We start from the raw sequence: 6,000 nt of genomic DNA on the forward strand, positions 1-6,000 counted from the left end.
ATCTTTAAGAATAAGTACTTCAGGATGCCTAAAGGCAATGCAGGAGATAACAGAGTCACCTGAAACCCCTGACTCCTTCAAAGATAGCAGCTACTGGCCAGATTCACATAAATTCTCACACTGAAGTTTCTTTACCTCGGTTCCTGTTACCTGACTGTTCCTATTGTTCCAGGTTTGAATTTCAACAACAAAATCAAGAGGCATGCTAAAAGGCAAGCAAAAGACACAGTCTGAAGAGACAGAGTAAGGAACAGAATTAGACACATCTATCACACCAATATTAGAATTATCAAGCAAGGAAGTTGAAAACTGCCACAATTAATCGGTGATGGGCTCCATTAGAGATCCTGCAAGAACGTATTGGTTATGAAAGGAGAGTAATGGAAATTCCATAAAAGTATAAAAATGGAATGCCGGAAGTCCAAAACACTGTAACAGAAATAAAGAATGCCTGTAACGGGCTCATCAATAGGCTGGTTGCAGCCAACGAAAGAATAAGTGACCTTAAAGATAGGTCAGTATGTTGGGTCCCCAATGCTGGGTCCCTTAATAATGGGTCTGTGATTAAAGGAGCAAGACTGATATAAAGCGAAGGTAAAGCAAAGCTTTATTTCATGTCAAGCATCAAGAATCAAACCAACCGTCAAACAGTCCCTTACAGAGAAGATGACCCCTCTCTGTTTCACAGACTAGCTTTTATAGAGCAAAGGCCATGTGGTTGGGCCTGGCCACACACAGGTGGCCAATGAAATTGTAACACACAGAGAAAGCTGCACAGTCATGCTAGGTGACCAATTGAATTACAATTTACCCTAGTAGACATTTGAACCAGCCTATCACCTAGTTCAGAATTGGTGCCCAAAAGGTGCCCAAAGGGTGGGGCCCATACTCCTTGGTAGCTAGGAAACAGAATGCGCCCCCCACTGATTGAATGTCTCCACCTGACCTGACCCACCCTTGTATTTGGGCTTTTTTACCTGGGACTCTCCAGGACTTATTTTTAAGTAAGTTCCCCTGGGGGCCAGGGGGCAGAGTCAATATCAGCTTTACTGCGTAAACAACAAAATGGCAGTTAACCGGAGTGGGGCCGCTCTGGCTGAATAGGCCCTTACAGGTAGAAACTTACCAACCAGAAAGGCAAAGGATAAAAATGGCAAAGAGACACAGAGAAGAGCATCCAAGAACTTTGGGATAGTTTTAAAAGGTGCAACACACATGTAATTGGAATGCCAGAAGGAACGACAGAATGGAGTAAAATAAGTACCCAAATAAAAACGGCTGAGATTATTCTGAAAATCACGATATACACGCAGTCACAACACACCAAACAGAATAGCAAAAAATTTAAAAAAAAAAAAAAAAAAAGCCAACTATACCTAGGTCTGATGTAGGAAAGATGTCAAGATTCAGAGCAGATGGCCAAGAAAGAATTCTTGAGACATCTTTGGTGCAAAAAGGTGGTTTTATTAAATCATGGGGACAGAACCTGGGGGCAGAAAGAGCTGCGCTGTGGTCATGAGGAATGGCCTGTTACATACTTTCAAGTTGGGTGGGGGTTAAGGATAGCTTAAGTCAGGCTCTAGGGTATTTTGGAAGGAGGTTTCCAGGACCTTGAGGGGCTAGCTATTGTTGGGAAATGGTCATCTATTACCGTCTTATAAAACCTTGGTAATGAGACACTTCAGGTGTATATGGGCAGGTCATATGCTTGGGGGATGATTGCCAGCATGTATCTTGGGAGGGCTAGAGATAAAGGAAGTTTCCATAGGAATTTTTATATGTTACAGTAGACTTACAAGATCCTGGGGGTCAGGCTAAGATTGCCTTTGCCCTTAGCAAAGTATGAACATAGAGGCAGTTGAGTTCCTCGGGGAATGTCACTCTGCCTGTTTCAAGGACTTGTCAGTGGGCTCTAGGTAGTAAGGGAATTTATTTTTCTTTTGCCTTTGTTTCCCACATCAAGTATATGATAGTCAACAACAGAAAACCAAAGTCAAGGAGAAAAATCTTGATAGAAGTCAGAGAGAAAATTTTCTCAACAATAGAGGAAGAAAAACGAGAATTAGAGAGAAAGGCTTGTCAGAAACCAAGAAAGCAGGAAATAAGTAGACTGATAGATACATTTAAACAAGTGTTGAAAGAGAGAGGAAAAAAAGGTACCAGCTTAGAATTCTAAATCCAACAAAATTGTCTTTAAGCATTAAAGAGAAATAAAGACTTTCTCAGGCAAATACCGGGTGAAAGAATCCATCACTAGCAAACGCACCCAGCCAGACATGTTTAAAAAAAAAGAGAGAGAAAGAGAAAAAAAGGTCTTTAGGGAGAAAGAAAATGATGTTGATCAGAAACTTGCATGGACATAAAAAAAGGAAGAGTGTTGGAGAAAGAATAAATGAAGATAAAATTAAAATAACTCTAAAATTTTTTCTTATTCTTAAAAGAGAAGTAACAATGTATTGGTTATGGACGAGTAAACAGTTATGAGCAAGTAATAGAATGACAGCAATGTCATAAGAGATGGGAGTCTATTCATTTGCCAAGGCTGCGAAACAAAGCACCCCAAATTAAGTGGCCAAAGCAGCAAAAATGTATCATCTCAGTTCTGGACAGTAAAGTTTCAAGATCAAGGTGTTGGCAGGACTGGTTCATTCTGAGAGCCCTGAGGCCGTTTCCTGCTGCTCACCTCACTTCTGGTGCTTTGCCAGCAATCTTCGGCATTCCTTAGCTTGTAGAAACATCCTCCACATCTCTGCCTTCATCTTCACTCTCCATTCTCTGCAAGGGTGTGCTTCAGACTTCCCCTTTTCTAAGGCCACCAGTCATTTGGCAATAAAGCCAGTCCTAATGACCTCCATTCAGCTTGGTAACATCTGTAAAGGAGTGGTCTTAAAATACAGTCACCTTCTGAGATGCTAGGGGTTAGAACTTTAAAATGAATTTGGGAGGAGTGGTACAGAATGCAGGGAGGATTTGGGAATACTCTTGTTGAGGAGAACAAAGGCAAAAGAAATATAGATTAAATTTTCTTACAACTTACAGCCCACTGATAAATTCCACAGACACGAGAGGTGTGATATTCGGGTCATCTTAATGTTAATGCCTTGCTAGAGGCAAAAACAGCCTCAGCTAGACAATAGCCAGATCTCCAGGATCCTGTAAGTCTTCCTTAACATATGAAAATCCCTTTAGAGACTTTCTTTATCTCTACCCAACCCCCAACTTAGAAGTATATAATTAATCACTCCTCAAAATCACAGGACAGCTCTTTCTGCCCATTGGTTCTGTCCCTGTTCTTAAAACAAAAACAAAAACACCTTTTTGCACTGCAGATGTCTCAGGAATTCTTTCTTGACCTTTTGCTCCATGGCCCCACACCACTCTGACCTACAGTTGCAACATAACCTCAGCCAACATCCCAGCAAGCTATTGTGTAGATATCAACAAGCTGATTCTAAAATTTATATGAAAAGCAAAAAGGCTAGAACAGCCAACACAATGTTGAGGAAAAACAATGCTGGGTGACTCACACGAACTGATCTCAGTATTTACTGGGACGTCATAAAGTTACCATAATTAAGGCAGCATGATATTAGAGGAAAATAAAGACATAGATCAATGGACTATGATAGTCCAGAAGAAACAAAAAAAAAAAAACAAAAAAACAAAAAGAAAAAAAAACATATGGAAAACTGATATTTGACAAAGAAGCAAAGGAAATTCAATGGGGAAAAAGATTATCTTTGCAACAAATAGTGCTGGAACAACTGGACATCCATATGCAAAAAGAAATTGTACACAGATTTTATGTATTTTAAGAAAATTAACTCAAAAGGAAACATAGACCAAAATGTATAAGTCAAGCTATAATATTTCTACAGAAAAAAAAAAGAAGGAAATTTACATAAACTTGTGGTTTGGTGATCTATTTTTACATGCAACAGCAAAATCATGACCCATAAAAGAAAAAAAATAATAAATTGGGCTTTCTTAAAATTAAAGATTTCTGCTCTGCAAAAGACACCATAAAGAAAAGCAAAAGACAAGCTCCAGCTCGGATAAAATATTTGCAAAACATATACTTGGTAAAAGATCCAAACCCAAAATTACAAAGAACTCTCATAATTCAACAACAGGAAAGCAAGCAATCTAATGAAATGGGCAAAAAATCAGAACAGAAATCTCACCAAAGAAGATATACAGGTGGCAAATAAGCAAATTAAAAGATACTACACATCATCTGTCATCAGGAAATTGCAAATAGAGTAGTTCGCCATGGAGATATAGAACAATTCTAGTAACACTATACTCGCAGGTAGGAACTGAACAGTTCAGTAAGTGAACGGCAATGGTAAGAGCCAGGTTTCTCACTGTTGGAGTGTAAACTCACAGGTAAGCAAGAAAAAAGGTTAAAATGATCCATGTTGTAATGGACTAGAGTCGGAGGGATCAGTAGAACTCATGTTTATCTTAGTAAAGATATTGACGGTTACATATTGAAATACATACATGGGTAAGTAAACACTCATCTATTTCCTTGCTCTGTCCACATAAAATACCTGAAAGCAATGACATCCCTTTAGCAAAAGCACAAAGAGCACTCAGACCTTGGTTTCTAATTCAGTCTCTAATAAACGGAACCGGAGAAGAAGCGGATTCTAGGACGAGGGCTTCTTGGAGAAAAAGCGGATTCTAGGACAAGAGCAGGAATATTGAGGATTCTAGGACGATGAGCCTGGAAAACTAGGAAGACAAAGCATGGAAGCAATCAAAAAAAGTTGACACGTGGGTGCCTGGGTGGCTCAGTGGGTTAAGCCGCTGCCTTCGGCTCAGGTCATGATCTCAGGGTCCTGGGATCGAGTCACGCATCGGGCTCTCTGCTCAGCAGGGAGCCTGCTTCCTCCTCTCTCTCTCTCTGCCTGCCTCTCTGCCTACTTGTGATCTCTGTCAAATAAATAAATAAAATCTTTAAAAAAAAAAAAAAGTTGACAAGATATGCCAAAGGACACAGGAGCCAAATAAACAAACTCTCTATGCCCCAAACTGGGACCATTGGTACAACAAAATAAAGTAGCATTGGCTTATAATCTAAGGCATAAAATAAACATCCATGATATAATATATGATTGAATAAATAAATGGGGAGAATAGACACACCTCCCTGGGAGAAGTCCAAATAATTTAAGAAGATACTTCATCCTCAAGGAGGTAAACTCCTTAAATGTAAATGACACACAGTGAGTCACTCCTAAGGTATGAAAAGTGAGAAGAAAAAAAAAGTTTCAAAAGGAGAAAAGCTGCCCAACATTTTTACACTAATGATGTTACATAACATCAGTAGTGACGTTATGTTGTTAATATTCATCCTTGATATATGTGACATTTATATCCCATATGTAATAGGATATCATGACAAAATAGGGTTTCTTTCAGAAAAGTAAGGATGGGAATGCCTGGGTGAGTCTGTGCATTAAGTGTCTGCCTGCAGGCAGGTCATGGTCCCAGTATCCTGGGATGGAGCCCTGCATGGAGACCACATGGTCTCCCTTCTCATTAGGGAGACTGCTTCTACCACTTCTCTCTCTCTCTCACTCTGCTCTCTCTCTCTCTCTCAGATAAATAAATAAAATCTTAGAAAAAGAAAAGTTAAGGATGTTTTAACATTTAAAAAGCATACAATGTAAATTATATTAATCAAACAAAAGAAAACATTATGTGACCATTTCAACTGATACAGAAAAAGCATTTGGCAAAATTTGACCCCCATTCATAATTGTTAGGAATAGAAAGACATATTCTCAACCTCATAAAAGTTACCTCAGTCTGTGGTGAAATCTTGACTACTTTCACCTAGGTCAAGGACAGAAAAATGATGGCCCCTCTTACCCGTATAAAAGAAATGAGAGACAAAGATTGGGAGGAAATCTTTTTTCCAAACTGTCCCTGCTCACAAACAACATAATGTTGGGTCCCCAATATTGGGTACCCCAATAATGGGTCCGT

Source organism: Mustela nivalis, assembly GCF_964662115.1.
Source record: "Mustela nivalis genome assembly, contig: HAP1_SCAFFOLD_1842, whole genome shotgun sequence".
In the NCBI taxonomy this organism is placed as follows: Eukaryota; Metazoa; Chordata; class Mammalia; order Carnivora; family Mustelidae; genus Mustela; species Mustela nivalis.